General features: G+C 40.7%; 1 long non-coding RNA gene across 2 annotated transcripts in view; it reads left to right on the top strand.

Moving 5' to 3' along the window:
• Positions 1-24,216, top strand: part of LOC122559732 — a 217,498-nt gene that overhangs the window by 176,582 nt on the left and 16,700 nt on the right. The window contains exon 1 of one of the 2 annotated variants that reach the window (XR_006314522.1): positions 13,873-14,129. The exons of the other annotated variant lie outside the window; for it this stretch is intronic. This is a non-coding gene — a long non-coding RNA (uncharacterized LOC122559732). Of the gene's footprint in view, positions 1-13,872; positions 14,130-24,216 lie in introns of those variants that run through there. 2 annotated transcript variants of the gene reach the window in all.

A 24,216-nucleotide genomic window follows, 5' to 3' on the forward strand; every position in this document is an offset into this window, starting at 1 on the left:
TATTTTAGTTCATTCATGGGATGTGGGCATCACTGTTCAGCCCAGTATTTATTGCCCAGAGGGTATTTAAGAGTTAACCATATTGCTGTGGGTCTGAAATCACAAGTAGAGGTGGCAGATTTCCTTCCCTAAAGGACATCAGTGAACCAGAGGGTTTTTTTTCCTGACAATTGACAATAGCTTCATTGTCATCATTAGACTCTTAATTCCAAATTCTTTATTGAGTTCAAGTTCTACCATCTGTCATGATGGGATTTGAACCCGGTGTCCCTAGGGCATTAACTGGGTCTCTAGATTGGTAGTTCAGTGTTAATACCACTGGTCCATCACCTCCCCCTACCATTAACCAGATACTGAACTGAACTAGTCATGTATAAGTACTTACAAGAACAAGTCAGAGGCTGGGAATTCTACAGAAACCAACTTACTTCTTGACTCAAAGCCTATTAACCATCTACAAGGCACAATTCAAGCACCAGATGGAATAGTCCCCGTTTGCCTGGATAAATTCAGCTCCAACAACACTCAAGAAGCTTGACACCATCCAGGACAAAGCAGCTCACTTGATTGGTACTACATTGACAAACAATTGGTCCCTGTACCGCTGATGTTAAGTAGCAGTAGTGTGCACCACCTACAACATGTGCTGCAGAAATTCATTAACACTTCAAAGGTTACATCTTCCAAACTGTGACAACTACCATCTGGATGGACAAGGGCAGCAAATAGATGGGGAACATCAGCATTGCAAGTTTCTCTCCAAGCCACTCATTATCAATACTTGGAAGTATATCACCATTCCTTCATTGTTGCCAAGTCAAAATCCTGGAATTCCCTCCCTAACAGTGTTGTGGGTCTACCTGCAGCAAATGGACTGCAGAGATTCAAGAAGTCAGCTTACTACCACCTTCTCAAGGGCAACTAGGGATGGGTAACAAATAGTGTCCTAACCAGTAATGTCCATATGCCATGAATGAAAGAAAAAAAACCCATTTTATCCAACAACAATGCATCAAATTGAATCCAAGAAAGACAAGAGCCATCAATGAATTTCTGGCACCTAAGTGCAAAAATGATATAAAGTGTTTCTCAGACATAGTGAATCAAGTGGAAAAGTTTATTTTCAATTTAGCCAGTCTTACTAACCAATAAAGGAGTCATTTTACAAAAAAGTAGCAATAGGATTGGAATCAGGAATAGACTATAGTTATTGAAGGGGTCAACAGGAAATCACTTTATATGGATGTTCTAACAGATTACGTTATATTCATTACAGTAACGGCAAGGGGGGGGCTGCCATTATTCCAGTTGTTATGACTCACCTGGGCAAGTGCACAGATTCCAGAGCCCAAAGGGACAATGGTGGCTCAATGGTTAACACGCTGCCCCACAGCACCAGGGACCTAAGTTTGATATTAGCCTCAGACAACTGTCTGTGTGGAATTTGCATACTCTCCTCATATCTGTGCAGATTTCTTCCAAGTGCTCTGGTTTCCTCCCATAGTCCAAAGGTGTGCATATTAAGTGGATTGGCCATGGGAAATGTAGTTTTAGTGGGATGCTGTTCAGACATCCAGTATGGAGTTGATGGCTGAATGGTCTGCTCCCACATTGTAAGGGTTCTATGAATATTCCCAGGCTCATTGGAAAGGTTTAAGTTTGTAACTCAAAAGTAGTGTCTGCAGGCCTCAGTGCACAAAGACAATGTAAGATCACATAGGCTGCACAAGAGGCACAGAACTGATTCCTTCTCACCTGGAGCTGTATGTGTACTACAGTTCAATGCTGCCTTTCTTGAGTGATGTGGGGCTGGGATGACAAGTTTCGGTACTCATGCTGACTCACACTAAAATTGGCATTTAGCCAACTTCAAGTAAAATTTGATCCATAATAGAGAGTAGAACAAAACTGCAAAATATTTTGTAACTCTCACCATCTCCTTCTGTTTGTAATGTTATATTTAACATTTTCAAGTCGTGCTTTCATTGGCATAATTTGAATGTTCCATATTTGAATAATGAGACCAAAAAGGTGTTCAGGTTTGCAGTGATGAAGAAGTTCCTTCAACACGAACATTCAAAGTTATCTACTTTGTTCTATTACTCTGCCCGTTCTTCTAAATGTTTCTTTTCTGAATTCTTATCCATAATTGTGTGGTGAAATAGCTCCACAGAAGCCAATATTGCGTCACCAAGTCACCCTTTATTTCCATTTGGAGAGTCCTTGACACTGACCCAGCTTCTTTCGAGCTAGCTGTCAGAGTGAGCAGAACTTCTGATACTCCTGTTTATTTCTGTCAGCCTGATTGGGCTAGATTAACAGCCCCAAACAGGGAACTACTATTTTATGAGGTCTGCCTAACTGACCTTGTTACAAGGAGAAAGTGAGGTCTGCAGATGCTGGAGATCAGAGCTGAAAACATGTTGCTGGAAAAGCGCAGCAGGTCAGGCAGCATCCAGGGAACAGGAGAATCGACGTTTCGGGCATAAGACCTTCTTCAAGGTCTTATGCCCGAAACGTTGATTCTCCTGTTCCCTGGATGCTGCCTGACCTGCTGCACTTTTCCAGCAACACGTTTTCAGCTCTGACCTTGTTACAATCACTACATCCTTCTGCTGTGCCTCTGATATGGGAAGTGTATAATGCACAGTAGTCTGCTTCTTGTGCCCGGAGAATCTCAAAAGAAATTCATTCTCTTCTTCAGGTGGCGAAGACATCCAGTGACATCCATTGCGTCCCTCTCAGATTCCAAGGCATCTTTAATGTCTGATGGAGAGGGAGAACCCATGGGTTTCAGAACATTCAGAAACGTTGTTGAGGAGCCAGGCGCATTTTTCTGCTGCATGGTTTGCAAGTTTGCAGCTTTCATATGGACCATATGTTTGTTCAGGACTGTCGCACTTACTAAACCTTACACATCACTGGACCTGACCTCGCCTCGACAATGCCTCTTACCCATGCAAGGCCATTCCTGTGGTTCCTACATCAAACTTCATCCCTTGAAGTAAACTGTCTCCCTCAGTTAGTGGAGTCTTGTGTCCAGCATTGGCATTCCTGATGCCGTTTCACCCTCCCCCCCAGATCTGCGAAGATCAGGTGTAACCTGATGCAGAGTCTTCTCCCCATTAGCAATTCTGCTGGAGCTATCCCTGTAGTTGCTTGATGGGTTGCCCTATAATCAAACAGGAACTGGGACAGTTTGGTATCTAGTGAAGCTGTAAGCCGCTTCTTTAAGCCTGCTTTCAAAGTTTGGGCTGCTCTTTCTGTCAGACCATTGGATAATTGATTGTATGGAGCTGTCCTTATATTTTGAATACCATTCGACTTTAGGAAATACTCAAATTCCCTGCTGGTAAATTATGGCCTTTATCTGTGACTAACACTTTTGGGAATCCATGCATGGCAAACAATGAGCACAGTATTTCTATCATCATTCCCATGTTTGGTGAATTAACTCTATGCACATCCAGTCACTGAGTGGACATCCACAATGACTAAGAACATTGAGTCCATGGAAGGGCCGGCATAGTCAACATGTAACTCAGTTTAGGGTTTACTGGCTATCCCTCAAAAGTGGTGGAGCTACTGTTGGTACTCTAGGCACTGCCCCACCAACGCGGCTGTGTCTTCACCCAATCCAACCCACCACACAACTTCTCACCAACATCTTCATTTTCAAAACCCCTGGATGATCCTGGTGGAGTTCAGCCAGTGTCTGGCAATGATTTTTGCTCAGGACAATCACTTTTGCTTCCCATAATAATATTCCATCCTCTACTGTGATCTGGTGTTGCTAGGTCCAGAAAGATTTCAGTTCTGATTGTGACGGCCCTTTGGGATCTCCCATCACCCACCAATTGCTTCAGTTTTGCCAGGACGGGATCTGTCTACATCCAAAGTCTGACAGTCAGCTGTGACTGGAAGTCATAGAGTCATAAAGATGTACACCATAGAAACAGACCCTTCGGTCCAACTCAATATGCCGACCAGATAACCCAACCAAATCTAGTTCCACCTGCCAGCACTTGGCCTATATCCCTCCAAGCTCTTCCTATTCATATATCCATCCAGATGCCTTTTAAATGTTGCAATTGTATCAGCCTTCACCATATCCTCTGGCAGCTCATTCCATTCACGTACCACCCTCTGCATGAAAATGTTGCCCTGAAGTCTCTATATCTCTAGTTCTGGACTCCCCCAACATAGGGAAAATACTTTGTATATTTATATTATGCTCCTCATGATCTTATAAAACTCTATAAGGTCACCCCTCAACCTCCGACGCTCCAGGGAAAACACCCCTAGCCTATTCAACCTCTCCCTATAGCTCAAATCCTCCAACCCTGGCAACCTCCTTGTAAATCTTTTCTGAACCCTTTCAAGTTTCACAACACCTTTCCGATAGAATTGCACGCAATATTCCAACAGTGGCCAAACCAATGTCCTGTACAGCCGCAACATGACCTCCCAACTCCTGTACTCAATACTCTGACCAATAAAGGAAAGCATACCAAGCGCCTTCTTCACTATCCTATCTATCTGCGACTCCACTTTCAAGGAGCTATGAACCTGCACTCCAAGGTCTCTTTGTTCAGGAACACTCCATAGGAGCTATGTCCAGAAAATTTAAAACCACTACAGATTCTTTCAGGTGATGTATTTGCCAGTGGGAGCCAGCTCAATGCATCTGCATTTGCTACTTGACCCCCCACATGGTGTTCCAATGTATAACCATATGCACTCAGTATTAGCACTGCTGAATTCAACCTGAAGCTATGGGTACCACTACCTTGCTCTCTTTAAGTAGGCCTAGCAGGAGATTGTGGTCCATTATAATGACAAATTTATGTTCATAAAGTTATTGGTGGATTCTCCTGACTCCAATATGACCATCAAACCTTCATTCGGTGTCTGAGCATATTTATGCTCTGCACTAAACAACCTTCTAAATGCATAAACTATTGGGTGTTCCTCTCCACTGGGCCACCTATGAGTTAATATTACCCCGATGCCGTACGGTGATGCATCACATGCCAATACCAAATCTCACTTGGGATTATACTGTGCCATCTCCTTAGAGCATGATAGTTGTTCTTTCACTTCCCTGAAAGCAATGGCTTGGCTACATGACCATTTCCAAGGCCTACCCTTTTTTTATGAGTTGATACAAAGGTGCCACAATAGAGGCCAGTTGATGCATAAACTTTCCATAATAATTCACCAGCCCAAGGAAAGACCTAAACTCTGATACAGACATGGGAGCGGGGGCACATTTAATCATCTTCAATTCATCTTCCAAAGGGTGTAACCTGGTCTTGTTGATTCTATCGACCAAGAAGATCACTTGAGGTGTCTGGAACACACAATTCTTCCTTCTAAGACATATACCTGCCTGGGAGAAGCACCTAAGGACAATGTCCAAGTTCTCAAAGTGCTACTTATTAATCTTCCCTGTTTTAGCACTCCATCTGCATAAAATGGTGATTTGGGGTAGACCTTGTAAAATGTTCTTCATCATCCTCTCAAAAATGGCACAGGCTGATAATACCCCAAAAGGCAGTTTCGTATGTTGGTACAAATCTTTATGGGTATTAATTGTAGCATACTTCTGGGAATCCTCATCTAACCACAATTGCAAATACGCATGGCTCATGTTCAGCTTTGTGAAGGACAGCAACCCCCCCACCAGCTTTGAATATAAATCCTCAATGCGAGGGATTGAGTATTTATCAAGCTGCAAGAAGCTGTTTATCATTTGTATAAGATCCTCACAAAGGTGAATTGACCCACCAGCTTCACAATCAGTACGACCTGTACTGCTCATCCTGCAAACTAGACTGGTTTGATGATTTCTTGCTGTCCAGCATCCTGATTTCTGTGTTTACTTTTGCGCAAAAGGCAAATGGCACTGGGCATGTCTTGTAGAATTACATAATTGCTTCCTGGTCAACATGCAATGTGGCCTTGGCTCCTTTCATAGTACCTGGACCTTCCTGACAAGCCTCCGGGTGTTAATTCAGACTTCACTCAGGCAGCCATTTTGTAATTGAAAACTTTTGAGCCAAACAAGGTGAATCTTTCTCAACCAATTTTGTCCCATCAAGCTTGAGCCTGAACCTTTACTACAATCAATGGTAACTGAATAACTGCTTCTTATCAGAGACCAGAACCAAAGAAGTATTCTTAATCTGTAAATGTTCCCCGATATAGGCTGTCAGTCTAGGTGAGGTCTTACATAAACATAAGGCTTGAAGTTCAGAGCGACTTTTATTTAAGACTCGTTCTGTAATCACTGAAATGGTTGCACCAGTATTGACCTCTGTTAGAACTGGGTGACCATTTAATCAGATATCTACTTTGACTGGTTCTGATTTGGATGTTGCTGAGCAAGTTAACTGTTCCAAGCCGGATGTAGGTGGCCTTTACATGGTGTGCACTCTCTTTGATGCTGGCCTATGATTAGATTAGATTAGATTAGATTCCTTACAGTGTGGAAACAGGCCCTTAGGCCCAACAAGTCAACACCGACCCTCCGAAGAGTAACCCACCCAGACCCATTCACCTACTCCCTACTAATGCACCCATCACAATGGGCAATTTAGCATGGCCAATTCACCTGACCCACACATCTTTGGACTCTGGGAGGAAACTGGAGCACCTAGAGGAAACCCACGCAGACACAGCGAGAATGTGCAAACTCCACGCAGACAGTTGTCCGAGGCTGGAATCGAACCCAGGTCCCGAGCACCTAGAGGAAACCCACGCAGACACAGGGAGAAGGTGCAAACTCCACGCAGACAGTTGTCCGAGGCTGGAATCGAACCCAGGTCCCTGGCGCTGTGACGTATCAGTGCTAACCACTGAGCCACTGTGCTGCCCCCATGAGTTCTCATACTCAGTTTAAGTCTAATGGGACTCTTTTCCTGTCTCGGATCTGCATACCAGCAGCAACTTCAATGGCTTGCTGGGTCAGACCCTGAAGAAAATGTAAACTGTATGGCCAAGGCTTGGCTTTGCTTTGGGGTTTTGCTTTGGGCTGACCCAGACACTTTCCGTCAGGATATGGTCTGAGTGACACTGTGCAATTGCCTTCACTCAGGTGGTGTCCCCTAACTCAGTCAGACTGGTGAGGGTGTCCACTTCCATAGGAATGCCTTGCAACTCATATGCTCGACTTGCTTCATTTTCCAATGATAAAGCCAATTGTAGAGCCTGTTTGAAGTCCAGTTGGGCTTCAGCTAGTATGTGCTTTTGCATGGTTACATCATCAATTCCACATACCAAATGGTCTCTCAGCATTTCATAAGGGTTAAACCAATGTCACTTTACTCTGCCAGTCACCTTAACACTGGTGAAAATTCCCGACACGGATTTCCCGGGTTCTTGAATTGCTGAGTAAAATCGATAGCATCTCAGAATTAGAGGTGTTTTGGGGTCATAATATTCTTAACTAAATCTGTCAACTCTTGAAAGGTTCTAGTATCTAGTGCTTTGGGGAGAATTAGGCTCCTAATTACCAAAAATGCTGCAGGTTCACAAGCTGTTAGAAGAATTACTCATTGCTTTTCATCTGCCCCAATGTCATTTGCCTAGAAAAAAATACTCATTCTTTCCACACACTGGGCCCAGTCTTTGATGGCAGGATTGGACAAATCAAGCTTCCCAATTAATGGCATGATGCCAAAAATGCTTACCCCCAACCCAAAGACAACTGTTGTGAGCGAATTTCTTCAGGTGTGTGCTTGTCTCTCATCACCACGAAAATAACTCCCCAGAGGCTGATATCCCGCCTCCACATTACCCTTTATTTATTCGTGGAGAGCCCTTGACACTCTCCTTTACTTATCTTTCAGCTCGGGCTCCCTGATTGGATCAGATTAGCAGCCCCAATCAGGGAACTCATTCTCTGAGGTTCACCTGGCTGACCTTGTTACAATGACTGCACATGATAAGCAGAATTTAAACATTGTTAAAAGGAGACAAGAAATTGAAGCTTTTTTAAATCTTGTATTTATAAAACCAAGACACAAACAGCTGTTAAAAAAAGAAAGTCATTCTATACAGCATGAGAAGTGGGTGCCGATTGGTTGTACTAACATTGATATGGAGGAGCGGCAAGAACAATTAAGTGTCAATCTTAATCCTCAGACTAAGGAGGTAGATTCTGATTGGTTTAATTCCTCATCCACTTTATTCTTATAAATTTTATTTCTACGAATATTTCTCTTAAGTTATGTAATACTTCAGCAAATTGTGACAAGTGCATCTATAACAATTTTACCATTATGCTTTGGGAATTTTGTTTTCCTGTTTATTTACTTATTTGACAAGAACTTTCCACCCTTTTATCTTTGCTGCTATAAGTTAGTGGAAGGTATCCAAAACAAAAATATGAACTGGTGCTTTATTTTATATCAATTAATTTTAACCTTCTACAGTTTGTTACTAAACATATTGTTAAGTGAATTGCTAGAGATGCATTGAGTGACTTCCGTACATTGTTTGCAAGTTCAATATGCAAATTTGGGTTGTCAGATAAGTGATTTATTTCTTATACTAATGTTTTTAATCCAATTATACCAATGTAATTCCCAACCCACACAAATGTTACAATCCTCCCACCTTGTACTGTAACTAGAGTGCACCTTGATTTACCACATGGTGAAGTGCTCACATTTAATGGGTATAGTTTCATGAGGAAAGGTTAAATAGACAAAACTGGACAGATTTCTTTAGGAGAAAGTGAGGACTGCAGATGCTGGAGATCAGAGCTGAAAAATGTGTTGCTTAGGTGTTTGTGACATATCCTCCAAATTAAATGAAACTCAGCTATTATAGAGTCATAGAGATGTACAACACAAAAACAGATTCTTTGGTCCAAATTGTCCATGCTGACCAGATATCCCAATCAACTAGGCCCATATCCTTCCAAACCCTTCCTATTCATATACCCATCCTGATGCTTTTTCAATGTTGCAATTGTACTAGCCTCCACCACTTCCTCTGGCAGCTCATTCCATACACTTGCCACCCTCTGCGTGAAAAAGTTGCCCCTTAGGTTCTCTTTTATATCTTTCCCCTCTCACCCTAAAACTATGCCCTCTAGATCTGGACTTCCCCACCCCGGGAAGAGACTTTGTCTAGTTATCTTATCCATGCCCCTCGATTTTATAAACCTCTGTAAGGTCACCCCTCAGCCTCCGACGCTCCAGAATTCAACCTCTCCCTGTAGCTCAAATCCTCCAACCCTGGCAACATCCTTGTAAATCTTTTCTGAACCCTTTCAAGTTTCACAACATCTTTCCAATAGGAAGGAGACCAGAATTGCATGCAATATTCCAACAGTGGCCTAACCAATGTCCTGTACAGCCGCAACATGACCTCCCAACTCCTGTACTCAATACTCTGACCAATAAAGGAAAGCACACCAAACGCCTTCTTCACTATCCTATCTATCTGCGACTCCACTTTCAAGGAGCTACGAACCTGCACTCCAAGGTCTCTTTGTTCAGCAACACTCCCTAGGACCTTACCATTAAGTATATAAGGCCTGCTAAGATTTTCTTCCCCAAAATGCAGCACCTCGCATTTATCTGAATTAAACTCCATCTGCCACTTCTCAGCCCATTGGCCCATCTGATCAAGATCCTGTTGTAATCGGAGGTAACCTTCTTCGCTGTCCACTACACCTCCAATTTTGGTGTCATCTGCAAACTTACTAACTATACCTCTTATGCTAAAAAAAAAACCCAAATGCTAGAACCTCTCCAATCTGGAAAATTGAAGTCTGGAAACACCAGATGTTCACAGCATTTTCAGATAGGTTTAAGGAATCCATAGACATACCACTTGACTGTTTGGACACTGCAATACATTAAGAAGGTATTGACTCACTTGACCTTTGGACTGAGAGTAAAACATGGTAGCCGAGGAAGATGCTGTGATTGTGTAGCACAATGTAACACAGTGTCAGAATACAAAGCCATTTGATTTTTCTCTCTACACGGCTTTTCTCTTCATCTCTTTCTCTATGAAGGTCTGCTTTTCCATCTTGCTTTGCCCTTGACCACTTGCTTTTTTGCTTCCTGTTTGGCTTTGTTAATTTTTTGCTTCATCTTTCTCTCTCTCCCTCTCTGTCTCTGAATCCATTTCTTTCTCTATCACCCTTTCTCAATCTCTCCTTCTTTGCAGTTCAGAGAATTGCGCTTAGTTATTCTAACTTCTGTCCATGAAACAGAAAAATCTGAAGCAATGAAAATCTTGGTCCTAAACATTCTGCATTGCAATGTATTTATGTTACATTTTATTTTGTCCTTTGAGTAGCATTTCACAACCAGTTTGTGACTTTTAAAGTGCAGTTACCGTGATATGGGCAACATACAATTTATGTCAAAGTCCCTGAAACAGCAAATTACATAATTATCTCCTTCATCTGTTTTTTTCAGTGCTAGGGGGTTGAGCGGGGACACTGGAGAACTGTTTTTTGTACTTTTTCTTTATTTAATCTTTCATGGGACATGGGTATTGCTGGCAAGGCAATCATTTGTTGTCACTCCAAACGTGCTTTTGAAACTGAATGGTTTGTATGTACATTTCAGAGGTCAGTGAAGAGTCAATCATACTGCTGTGAGTCTGGAGTTATATGTAGGCCAGACCAGGTAAGAAAGACAGATCACCTTCCCTGAAGGACATTATTAAACCAGATGAGTTTTCACATTTGATGACATTGCTTTTCACATTGGTTACCATTGCTAAAACTAGCTTAATATTCCAGATTTATTCATTGAATTTAATTCTACATCTGCCGTATCTCATCAACGTGGGTAGACAGGTTTGTGATTTAATATTTTCTTTGAAAGCCAGCAATTCTGCCAATTAAACATTTGTTCAATGATGTACTCTTGTTCTAATTTAACTTTTTAAGTTCTGGAACTCACAAACCTTTTCAAAGTGAGTGACAAGTGAAGACCTTACTAATTACAAAACAATCAACACAACCCAGTCTCCCCCAAAAGACAATAAAACCTATCTTTTGGAACTCTGACTGATTTACAGCCAGCAGCTGCACGGGATCGGTGTTTTACAAATGAGCATCACATGCGCCTGAATGAAAATCAATATAAAAGCAGCAATCTAAATAGAGAAACCTCTGTTTACAAGGCTCCTATTTGATTGACATGGAAATGATTTTTTTTATAGATGTCACACAGGGCCATTCTGATTCACTTTTGCATAAGTCATCTGGCTACAAGCTGTAAAGAAATGTGTTTTCACATTTAACATATTGACTACCGAGTCGTCTTCATGATATCAGACTTGGTTAACTATTTAAGCCCACAAAACAAATCTTATATGGTTGTGCTGGAGCTCCTATTAAACTAAAACAAACAGTGGATGTATGGTAGAATATTAATAAAACACAAGCCTTTTAAATTTGTCTGCATTATTAAGAATGGGAACAATGGAACAGGTAATAGAACTGGAATTATTGAGTGGAGGGGGTTTGTAATATGGGGATTGTGAATGGAGATCCCAGGACATAAAGCTAATCAAATTCTTTGGAAAATAGCTCCTGGGATTCTACTGGACTTGGAGATGAGTAGGAAGCTTTACAGAACAAATGTTGGCTGAATTAGACCTGATATGGGGTTTTATGAGTCGGTGGTGGCCGTGTTAAGGTCTTGGAGGCTTCCTGTGCAGGCACATAAGGAAAATGAGACTAAAGCTGCCTTAGCCACTTTCAATCTGTTAGACCTAAACTTCCTGACCACAAGTTTAGCAATCAATCTGTCTTACAGTCGCAGGAATTGGTTCCAATTAATTGATTCAATATTTGTGAGTATGAAAGCTCAATAGTTCTCAATAAATATGAATTTTGATGAACAAAAATCACTTTTTAAACTTTTAACATTCATCATTTAACCAGTATTTAAATAAGAAGAAAAAAATCTTAATGTGGGTGAAAATGTTTGCTCAGAACAGAAAGCCTTTCACAAATATTTTAAATCTTTAGTTTGAGGTTCAGAAAACACAGCATTTACTAATATTGTTTAATTAAGCATCTTGTTATCAAAATGTTGTTCATATTTCAAATAAATCTTGGAGAATTCGATTTTTTTTGCAGTCTAGTTTGGATAAATTGGGGTGGCACAGCAACTCAGTGATTAGCACTGCTACCTCACACTGCCGGGGACCGGGGTTTGATTTCGCCCTTGAGCAACTGTCTGCATGGAATTTATACATTCTCCTCATGTCTGCGTGGCTTTTCTCCAGTTGCTCTGGTTTCCTCCAACAGCCCAAAGATGTGTAGGTTAGGTGGATTTACCATGCTAAATAGTGTGTAGGCTTGGTGGATTAGCCATGGGAAATGCAGGGTTACAGATTTTAGGGTGGGGAGTGTCTGGGTGGAATGTTATTCGGAGCATTAGTGCCAACTTGATGGACCAAATGGTCAGCTTCCACACTGTATGGATTCTATGAAAAAGAAAGGAGGTCAGCAGGAGAGGCTTCACTATAAAGGAGAGATTAGGTAAACTGGAAATCTTCATTATGAAAATTTATTTTAACCTCACTTGTTCTAAAGGTGTTCATGATTATAAAGCTTTGATAAGATGAGTCACATAGGGAACTAAAGAACATAAATTCAAGGCCAGGAGAATGAATTTTATTTGGTGTCAACATCTATTTATTAGAAATAGTCAGCTCTGAATTGCTATCTCATTTCTATGGCAACAAGTTGATACTTTCTTGCTTGATCTCATCTCTGATGGAGAGATAATGGAGGTTTTCTTCATCATCCCTTTGTATTATATGTGTATAATTCATGATATAATTGAACACATGACTCTGACATCGTCCGGAGATAGGACATCAGTCCACTATGAGAATGTGAACAGACAGGCCATAAGCACGAAACTAGCTTTTTAATAATCTATAATTTACAAATGTAAATAAGGAAATGTTAAAGAATATGAAGGGTTGAGGAGCCTTATTATCAGTATGGAGTAAGCAGCCTCAGGGGCTGTGTATGTGCAGGTAATTGCAGCCTGTGATATTCAAGACATAGCTCCATGTGCAGATAGCAGTATTGGATTAAACAGAGGATAAAACACCCTTCAGTTACAGGCAGAAGTAATTGTGATGTTATTGGTATAAAGAAATATGGTCTAAATATTCTTTTAAAGATAATGTGGACCCATAAATTTCTATTTTGGATTTTTAAATAAAAGGACTTCTCTAAGGAAAAGGCACTGAATAAAAAAAAGAGCAATGTTGCACCTGCAAGAAGCAGGGAGCTTAAATCAAGTCTGAAAATTTTTCAGAGGGAGCTCACATTAAATTGTGAGTCAGATAAGAACACTACAGTTTTCAATTCAATGAAGAAGAATTTGACATTTCTGGAAAACAACAATACATTGCTCACTTGCTCTTACTTTGCAACTCCTGTCTGCAAAGTGTGAGAACTGAACACCCACCAGTAATCACCTTTACCACTTGTGGATAATTCTTAGAGAGAATGCACTGGATTCCACTGAACTGTCTCCAGCAAAGGGAATTTGGCCAGCTACAACTGTTCCTGGAAGACAATCCACTGCCAGCAGCGTGTGCAGAATTATTTTAATATTAGAACCCCATTTAGGAAAATCTGTGACTCATCCAATTTTTAATTGAGTTTAATGATGTCCCCCAAGTAAGCATCCTACAGATTTTCATTTTTTATCTGTTTCTGTTCAGATTTGTATATTAGCTTTTTCTGAAGGATGATATGCGTAAACCAATGGTTTGTCAATAACCTTCGTGTCTTTGTCTGAATGTCTTATTTGTTGTTAATTAATGAAAGCCAGCTGCCTTCTGACCAGTGGAAGAGTGATACTAGAAAAGGAAACTATCTGGTCATAACATTATAAACCATGCAGAAAGACCAAATTATTCTGAAGATTCTTTCTCCATAGATTTAGTTCCTCAGCTCGTCACAGGAATATGTGATAGTTCTCGCTTTTAATCACCACTGGGACTACAATATGCCTGTTCAAACATGAAAGCCGCAACATATCAACTGAAATATATACCTTTTTATATGACAGTGCTCCATTTGCATTGCAGTTAATACAACCAAATCAGGAAAGCAGGTAAGAATGTCTACAATGTAGCATGGCACACATTACAGTACCGTTATGGTGTAGGAGAGTGTAAGGCCCATTGAGTCTGCACCAACTCTCTGAGCACTTTAACTGAATTTTCTGCCTTTTCCCAGTCGTCCTGTACATTGTTCGTATTTAAATGATCATTCAATGCTCCCTTGTTAGATCCTGTCACTATACCATGACTGCAAGTGTAGGATTGTCTGAGTGCTTCCTAAGCTTTAAGGTGAAGGCTGTGATAGTTAAATCATCTATCCATATTGCATTACCTGTCACAGATCCTACTGCATCTTCAGTGGTCATGCTCTGAGCTCTTCTGGCATACCAGTACAACATAGCAGTGACAGTTTGTTTGCTTCCCAACAATTTATCAGAGATGTTAAAAGGTGCATCTTCCTTACTTCTGTCATTAGTCACTGATTGCATCTCAACCCTGTGAATAGTGCTATGATAACGACATAGGAATCTAGTTTATTAGTATCCAGCTGCTATGTGCACATGAGCATATGCTATCATTTTAAGGCAATTTAATGAAGGGAATGAGTAGATAGAAGGCTGTGAACAGACAGCTTCTATTCTTCACAGCCATGGTTCACAGCATTTGAACATCAGGCATTGACTGTAGAAGAGAGCATGTGTAATGAAACAAATGCTCCAATTAAGTAAATCAGCATTAAATGCTTAAAGCAGTACTTCAAATTTTTTAACCCACTTGGGAGGGTTTTAAGCTTCCACAGTGTCTCAGAAATAATTGTCGGAGCAAATTACTGCAGATACTGGAATCTGTACTGAAAACAACAAATGCTGGAAATCACAGCAGGTCATCTAGATACAAAACGTTAGCTTGCTCTCTCTCCATGGATGCTGTCTGACCAACTGTGAGCTCCAGCATTTGTTGTTTTCAGTTTCAGAAATACTTGGTGTCTGTTACATATTCTTGATTTTTTGCCCCAGTTTGGATTGTTCTTATTGAGGAGAAGGGAGGGAAGCAGGAAGAAGGTCAGGCTCATTATGAGCACTTAAGACCAATTAAAGGAGCCTGACTGGAAAATTCTAGACAAGTTGCTGAAACCATTAGGCTCCTTACAGACAAGTAGAGAATCTCTCCGCCTGCCTCAGTGCAGCCAAAGCCCTAAGTTACCAAATACTGTAGAAGGTCTTCCCTTCACCCATCTACACTGGTGAGGTACAAAAGTCATTTTTAGTTCAGCATCATAGAAGATGGAGAGACAGCACCTGCAATTTGAAATACTCTATCCCTCATTTACATTGTACATGGTGCTGCTTCCAAGCCTTTTGTTGCCTTCCAGCCTCAATAGTTTAATCACATCTTCCATTGGCAGTAATCACAATTAGTGACTTTCCCCATAAGCTTGAAATCCTCATTTGAACCTTACAATGGGGTTCAAATGTTTGCAGGGGAGAAAACTGCCCCAGGTTTTGTTCCGCAAAGAAGCCTTTTAATTAAGATAGAAAATTATACAGCCCAGAGATGTCGAGGCAAGAGTTTCAAAGTAGTATTATTTCCTGAATGAGTATTGCAAGGAAAACTGATGTTTTTGTTATTGACTTGAAGAGTCTTCCATAAAGTATTAAAGCTACACTTTTTTTAAAATCAGAAATTCACCTCAGCAAAGTGATTGCTGCAACACAATGTAGAATTTCCTGCATAGTCCCTCAACTACCATCCAGTCTTAAATTACAATGCACTCACTCTTACTTCATTCTAACCAATTATAAAAAGCTGCTTATTTTTTCCTCTGTCTGCCTGAAAGTAAGTCTTGCCCATAGCGCCATGATCTCTACCACAGGTAGAGCAATAATGCAGGTCCCAAATCCATCCCAGTCAGAATGAGGATTGAACACTGTGCTGTTGGCACCAATCTGATCTATTCCTACCATGCAGCCAACTGAACCTCTCCATTCCCAAGAATTCTGGGTTTCTGTGGCAGACAACACTTTTATGTGTATATTGTATACCTGCACCCATGGATATTGATGGTAGAACCACCAATTCTTTTCCATCACATGCCAAACCAAGAATTTATGTTGCTTTTACTACTTGCCATTATATGTTGAATGGATTTATAAATTAGTAGCCAACTTGCTTGGGCCCAACTATGAACACACCTTCTGCCCATCAAGTCCTGGAGAGGGATTTGAAATCAGGGTTTCTAGCTTAGGAACTGGTACGCTACATTAGTCACAACCAAACTCATGGAGCTGTGGGCTGAGAATCATCCATTTCCTGATGGACTTCATCCTAGTAGCTTAAAAAAAAGTTACTGATGAGGTAGAAGATGCAGTGGTATTAATTTTCCAAAACTCCCTAGACTCTGAATATGTTCCATTGGACTGGAAATTATGCAAATGTAATTCCTCTATTCAGGAAGGGATGGGAGCAGAAAACAGATTCCAGTTTTGAAACAGTGCCCATAGTTCAGGATTGACCCACAAGAGGAAACATCCTTTCCCTGTTCCCATTGTCAAGGCCATAATGCTAAAGAATGACTGAAAAGTTAAATCAGGAGAAAGACATTGCAGATACAAGATTCTTTAGCATTATTTTATTCTGACCAATTGCCTGACTTATTTTTATTCACTCATGAGATGTGGGCATCGCTGGCTGGGTCAGCATTTATTGCCTATCACTAGTGGCCCTTAAGAAAAGGGTAGCGAGTTGACATTTTGAACCATTGCAGTCCATGTGTTGTAGGTACACTCTCAATGCTGTTAGGGAGGGAATTTTCACCCAGTGACATTGAAAGAACAGCAATATATTTCCAGATTAAGATGTTGAATGACTTGGAGGGGAACTAGCAGGTTGTGGTGGTGTTCTCATGTACCTGTTGGTCCATGACCCTCTAGGTAGTAGTGGCCAAGGGTGAGTAGGTGCTGTATAAGCCTTGGTGAATTACTGCAGTGCATCTTGAAGCTAGTACACACTGCTACTACTCAGTGTCGATGGTAGAGGAACTGAATATTTATGGATTTGTCACTAATTAAGCAGGATTCTTTGTTCTGGATGATGTCAAGTTCCTTGAGAGTAGTTACCGCTGCACTCATCCAAACAATTGGACTCCTGACTTGTGCCTTGAGAACAGGTTTTGGGGATACAGGAGGGAGTTACTCACTGCAAGACTCTTAGCCTCTGACTTGCTTTTGTAATGGAAGTATCTATATTGCTCGTCCAGTTCTGTTTCTGTTGCATAGTAATATTCAGTAAGTTGATATTGAAAGATTTATCAAAGTTGATACTATTGAATATTAACGGGGTTATGGTTAGAGTCTCTATTGTTAGAGATGGTAGTTACCTGGCATGGTGTGGCACAAATATTATTTGCCACTTATGTCAGCAAAATTCTGGATTTGTCCAGGTCTTGCTGGATTTGAGCTTGCACTGCTTCAGTATCCGAGTAATTGCGAATGATGCCGAACATTGTGCAATCATTACCGAACATCCCCACTTCTGATCCTATGATGGAGGGAAGCAGCTAAAGATGGTTGGGCCAATGACAATACAGCACAGTTACATGCTTCTTCTGTAAGTTTGATGTTTTCCCTAACAGGTTTAGTTCACCATAGTTGTTGTGTATTTGCTTGAGAATTTTAGTTCAAACTTTATTTATTCTGCAATATCTTCTGAAATGTCTGTCGCTGTGACGCTATTGATTTAATCCCTCATCTAGTATCCCAACTAACTCGACTTTCATAGGAACACCACCAACAGCAGGTTCCCAACCAAGCCTCTCACCATCCTGACTTGGAAATATATTGCTGTTCCTTCACTGTGACTGGGTCAAAATCTTGGAATTTCTCCCTGAGCAACATTGTGGGTGTCCCTATGGCATATAGATGGCTGTAGTTCAAGGCAGTTTACCACCACCTTCTCTAGAGCAATTAGGGACAGACAATAGAATCTGGCCCAGCCAGCGAAGCCCACGTCCTGTGAATGAATTTTAAAAATGCCCACATGATTGCCATTGTGTAGGTTTAAAATAGTTGTCTTAGTTGCAATCTTCTATCTTTCAATCTAGATATGCAATTCAATTACTTGTGGTTACTGCTACCTAGGGCTGCCCTAACTTTGAAGTAATTAATTAGTCCTGACAGATTACACAACACAAAGTCTATTCTAAAATGCTCTGTTCCAAAACATACAGTGCTAAGAACTTATCGAGTATGTTCTTTTCATACTCCAGGCTTTTAGTGCATTTTCGTTTTCAGTTAAATCAATTACATTGCTTTGCCTCAAGATCTGTGACTTAAGTGTGTGGAGTTCAAATACAGGTAGTAAGAAATGCCCTGGGCAGAGTTGAAGTTGCTTCATTAGTGACACATTACACACGGATCTAAATGTTTGCGTAAGCTTGGTAGGCAGTCTGGGGATTTGGAATCCATTGCATCAGCAGGGTGGTATACTATAAGGACTGTGGTTCAGTGGGATGAAGAAAATCCTTTGGGTTTGCAAAGTATTTTTAGTTTTCTCTGTCTGTCAACAAACAATCAAATCATTCCCATTAACTGAACTGGAAAAACTGTTAATGGGCTGGACTGGATGTTTCCACTGTCCATATTCTGACTCTTCTTAAAAGTGACAGGTCTGAGATTAATTTCACAGTGGCAATTTGACTCAATTTTCAGTTTAACCCATAGGCTTAAGGGGACAGTGACAGCATGAAAACCAAATTGACCAAGGGCAGAAAGTAGAGATAGTGATAAATGATTCTTTTTCAAACTCAAGGAAAACATACTTGGCTTTCTTCAAGTATTAGGACCATTGCTATTTTTGATTTATATTAAAGACTTAGACTGGGCATACAGGGAACAATTGCAAAATATTCAGCAACCTTAAGTTCTTAGTCATCTGGACTTGGACCCTAATTCTATATGACAATTATTCAGGCAAGAAAAAATATTTTGTTAAAACATGGTAATTCTTCTATTGATCATACAATGCAATACATGAATATTGTCACATGACTAGGTATATATTCCTGACTGCAGTGCCATGTGCTACAACATTCTCCTATTTCGTTGATAGTCCCTCTTGGCATCTCCATGATTAGTGAGATAGTCACTCTTTTCCCTCTTCTTTAATCATCTGATTGTCCTCATGGTTGCCTCAGGCTGAGCACTGCATTCAGATTCATGGGCTAACTCCTTTCCTTTGTCCCAATGGGTAAACAAAAACAGAAATTACTGAAAAAACTCAGCAGGTCTGGCAGCATCTGTGGAGAGAAATCAGAGTTAATGTTTTGGGTCCAGTAATTCTTGGATTCAGTATCTGAAGAAGATAAGAAAAATGACAGGATATCACAAAGTTAATATATAAGCACTTTGGTGCAATGAAGAATGTTTGTGGCTCATTTTACTTGTTACATGAATTGAATGAAAATTTTCTTCATTCTTAAATCTGACTCCTTAATCCCGGCAATGTGTTATTAAAGAATCATGTTACATCGATAGGTGCCAACCAGAACATAGGCGTATTTTTTGTTCCTGTCTGAGGGATCAATTGTTTGCAGAATGATTACCCATTCTGGGGGAACCCCAGGCAAATTGGGAGGTTTGACAATTCTCTGGGTGTAATATCTCACAGTTAGTATGTGGCATACGTTTAAGCAACATGCACATGATATTGGACTCAGAAGCGTGATATGCTGAAGGAGTTGTGCTCCAAACTGAAAGTGAATAGTTCAGTATTAGCCCAGTCAGTGAAGTGCCTGTGACTTTTGCTTTATTTGTTCATAGGATGAGGCATCATCGACTAGGCCAGCATTTATTATCAATCTTTAATTTTCTAGGTGGCAATTAAGAGTTAACTATGTTGCTCTGGATCTTGTGCACACTTAGGCCACGATGACAGATTAAGCGTATTAGTGAATCAGATGGGATTGCACAACTGTCAACAGTAGTTACATGGTCACAGTGATTACAAAGGCAAGCTTTATTTTATTCCAGATTTTTATTAAATTCAGGTTCTACCATCTGCCATAGTATAATTTGATCTATATCCCCTGAACATGAACCTGGGACTCTGACTTACAAATCCCATAAGATCACTACTCCACCAGCAAATATATATATATATATATATGTGTGTGTGTAGAAACCGGGATGTGTCATACACATCTATTATATCTTTCAGTACTCCATTATCCATGTCTAAATCTAATGTTACAAAAGCTAATATAAGTATTACCTTATCAGATACAAACAACACGACCACAGATCATAGTAATAAATCAAATCCTACTGCCTATCCATTTCGGATAACTTCAAGTATTGCTGTTCATATGTCTCATTAAGGTAGGTCGCAGGAAGAATAAATTTTCAATTTGATTGCATAATTGAGTAAGGCTTCATGGGTGCCTAATTAATAACTTTAAGCAGCACAATCGGTGTTCTTCTAAAGTATATTACAATATTGATTAATTATTTTTTCAAAGGGGTTGAAAGCTCAGCAACATGTGAATGATGATTGCACTAATACTTTCTGTTGGTTATATGTTATTGTTTGAAGATGCTTACTTTTCACTGACATTTGTTTGAGAAATGGAAAATTTGTTGTTATATGAATTAATGTTGCTAGAAATAGAGTTCTGTCTGATCCCGGTCAAGGGGTCAAGTTGTTCTCATACATATGTATGAATTAGAAGCAGAAGTAGGCCATTCAGCCCTTCAAGCATACTGTGACATTTGATAGGATTGTGGCTAATCTGATTGTGACCTTGACTAACTTAGATTCTTGATTGACAACAAGTCAATCTAATGGAGGCTTAAAAAATATGCAATTACCCTGTCTCCACTGCTCTCTGGGGAACAGACTTACTACAGGCCAATGACATTTTGAGAGAAATAATTCTCCTTTTCTCCATCTTAAGTGGGAAACTTCTTTTACAATATTTCCCCGAGAACATCTACTCAGCACCCAACTTGTCTTGTCTCATCAGGATCTTATAAATTTTGATAAGATTGTTTCCCATTCTTTTAAACTCTAATTGTCACAGGTGCAACCTAGCTAATCTTTGCTTATTGGTCATCTCAGGAATCAGTTGAGTAAACATTCTCTGCACTGTTTCTAATGTAATTCTATCCTTTCATTGTACTCTAGACCCTAAACAACTGGAGTGAAACTTGCCCAATTTTTTTTTTCAATTAGCTTGAAATAAATAACATTATTCCATCTGCCTTGCTAGTCACACACTGTACCCCCTGCATATTAACTTTTTGAGATTCACATACCAGGACTTCCCAGTCCCTCTGTAATGCAAAGCTCTGCAAGTTCTCTCCATTTTAATGATATGTTGCTTTATTATTCTTCCTACCAAAGTGGACAAGTTATGATAGACTCATAGAGTCATAGAGATGTCCAGCACAAAAACAGACCCTTCAATCCAACTCGTCCATTTCAACGAGATATCCTAAATTAGTCTAGTCCTATTTGCCAGCATTTGGCCCATATCCCTCTGTCCCCTTCCTATTCATGTACTCATCCAGCTACCATTTAAATGTTTTAATTATACTAGCCTCCACCAACTTCCTCTGGCAGCTCATTCCATAAACAAACCAGTCTCTACATGAAAACATTGACCCTCTCACCCTAAATCTATGCCCTCCAATTTTGGACTCCTCCAGCCTGGGGAAAAGACCTTATTTATTTACCCTATCCATGCCCCTCATGATTTTATAAACCTTTATAAGATCACCCCTCAGCTCCCGATGCTCCAGGGAAAATAGACTCAGTCTATTCAGCCTCTCCATATAGCTCAAATCCTCCAATCCTGGCAACATCCTTGTAAATCTTTTCTGAAACACTTTCAAGTTTCACAACAGTCTTGTTATAGTGAGGAAACCACAATTGCATGCAATACTCCAATAGTGGCCAACCCAATGTCCTGTACAGTCGCAGCACGAACTCCCAACTCCTGTACTCAATGCACTGACCAGTAAAGGAAAGCATTCCAAATCGTTCTTCACTATCCTATCTACCCACAACTCCACTTTCAAGGAACTGTGAAACTGCCCTCAAAGTTCTCTTTGTTCAGCAACACACCCTAGGTCGTTACCATGAAGTGTATAAGTCCTGCCCTGATTTTCCTTTCCAAAACACAACATTTCACATTTGTCAAAATTAAACTCCATCTGATATTTCTTGGCCTATTGGCCCATCTGATCAAGATCCCATTGTACTCTGAGGTAACCTTCTTCACTGTCCACTATACCTACAACTTTGGTGTCATCTGCAAACTTGCTAACTCTGTCTCCTATGTTCACTTCCAAATAATTTGTATAAATTATGAAAAGCAGTGATGCTTGTGGCACATTGCTGGTCATGGGCATCAAATCTGAAAAGCAACCCTCCACCACTACCCTCTGTCTTCTACCTTTGAGCCAGTTCTGAGCCTAAATGGCTAGTTCTTCCTGTATTCCATGTGATCTAACCTTGCTAACCAGTCTACCACGAGGAATCTTGTCGAACGTCTTACTGAAGTCAATATAAATCACATTCACCGATTTGCCCTCATCAATCCACTTTGTTTCTTCTTAAAAAAACTCATTCAAGTTTGTGAGATCTTCCCACATTTTATACCCTTGGCCAAATTTTTGGCCACTCACGGAATTATGTCCTTTTCACAACTTACTCTCCTCCCTGTTGTTCTGCCATCAACAAAGTTAGCAACCATGCATTTGATCTCTTAACCTAAGTCTTTGATATCCTTTGTAAGTAGTTCATAAGAAGTTTGCAGCAGGTAAGAAAGATGGCAAATGGAATATTGCCTTTCATTGCTAGAGGGATGGGGTTAAAACACAGGGAGGTTATGCTACAACTCTACAGGGTGCTGTGAGGCTACACCTGGAGTACTGTGTATGGTTTTAGTCTCCTTACTTGAGAAAGGATGTACTGGCACTGGAGCGGGTGCAGAGGAGGTTCACCAGATTGATTCCAGAGTTGAGAGCATTGACTTATGAGGAAAGATTAACTAGGCTGGGACTATACTCATTGGAATCTCGAAGAATGAGGGAGGATCTTACGGAAACATATTAAATTATGAAGGGAATAGATAAGGTAGAAGCAGGCAGGTTGCTTGCACTGGTAGGGAAAACTAGAACTAGGGTGCATGGCCTCAAAATAAGGAGAGCAGATTTAGGACTGAGTTGAGGAGGAACTTTATCCCTCAAAGGGTTGTGAACCTGTTGCATTCCCTACCCAGTGAAGCAATCGAGGCTACCTTATTGAATGTTTTTAAGGCAAAGATAGATTTTTGAACAGTAAAGGAGTTACGGGTTATGGTGAACAGGCAGGTAAGTGAGGTTGAGTCCACAAAAAATCTCATTGAATGATGGAGCAGGCTAGAGGGGCCAGATGGCCTACTCCTATTTCTTATGTTTTTATATTCTTATGTTCAATCCTAAGTACCGATTCCTGCGGCACTCAGATTAATATAAATTGCCAACCTAAATATGACCTTTTTGTCCCTATTCTCTGCTTATTGTTAGTTAAACAATCCTCTGTTCATGCTAATATGTTACATTATAAAATACAACTTGTATTTTACATTGCAACCTTTGTTCTGGCACCTTGCTTCAGAAATCCAAGTCCACCACGACCACAGTTTCTTTTTTCCTTCCACTGGATGGCATGAGATATGTAGCACTGCGACCTTATAGTGCCTGGGTTTGATTCCACCCTGGGGTGACTGTCTGCATGGGTTTCCTCTGGGTGCTCTGGTTTCCTTCCACAGTCCAAAAATTTGCAGGTTAGGTAGATTGGCCATGCTAAACTCCCCCTCCCACTCCACCGAGGATATGCAGGTCATTGGACTCATCCACCGCCAAACCACAACAACCCGACGGTCGGAGGAGGAGCGTCTTATCTTCCGACTGGGAACCCTCCAACCGCAGGGGATGAACTTGGACTTCACCAGTTTCTTCATCCCCCCTCCCCCCACCTTGTCTCAGCCGGATCCCTCCAGCCCGGCACCGCCTTCCTGACCTGCAGTCTTCTTCTTGACCTCTCCGCCTCCATCCTACTCCGACCTATCACCCTCACCTTGACCTCTTTCCACCT

This window comes from Chiloscyllium plagiosum, chromosome 2, assembly GCF_004010195.1.
Source record: "Chiloscyllium plagiosum isolate BGI_BamShark_2017 chromosome 2, ASM401019v2, whole genome shotgun sequence".
Lineage (NCBI taxonomy): Eukaryota > Metazoa > Chordata > Chondrichthyes > Orectolobiformes > Hemiscylliidae > Chiloscyllium > Chiloscyllium plagiosum.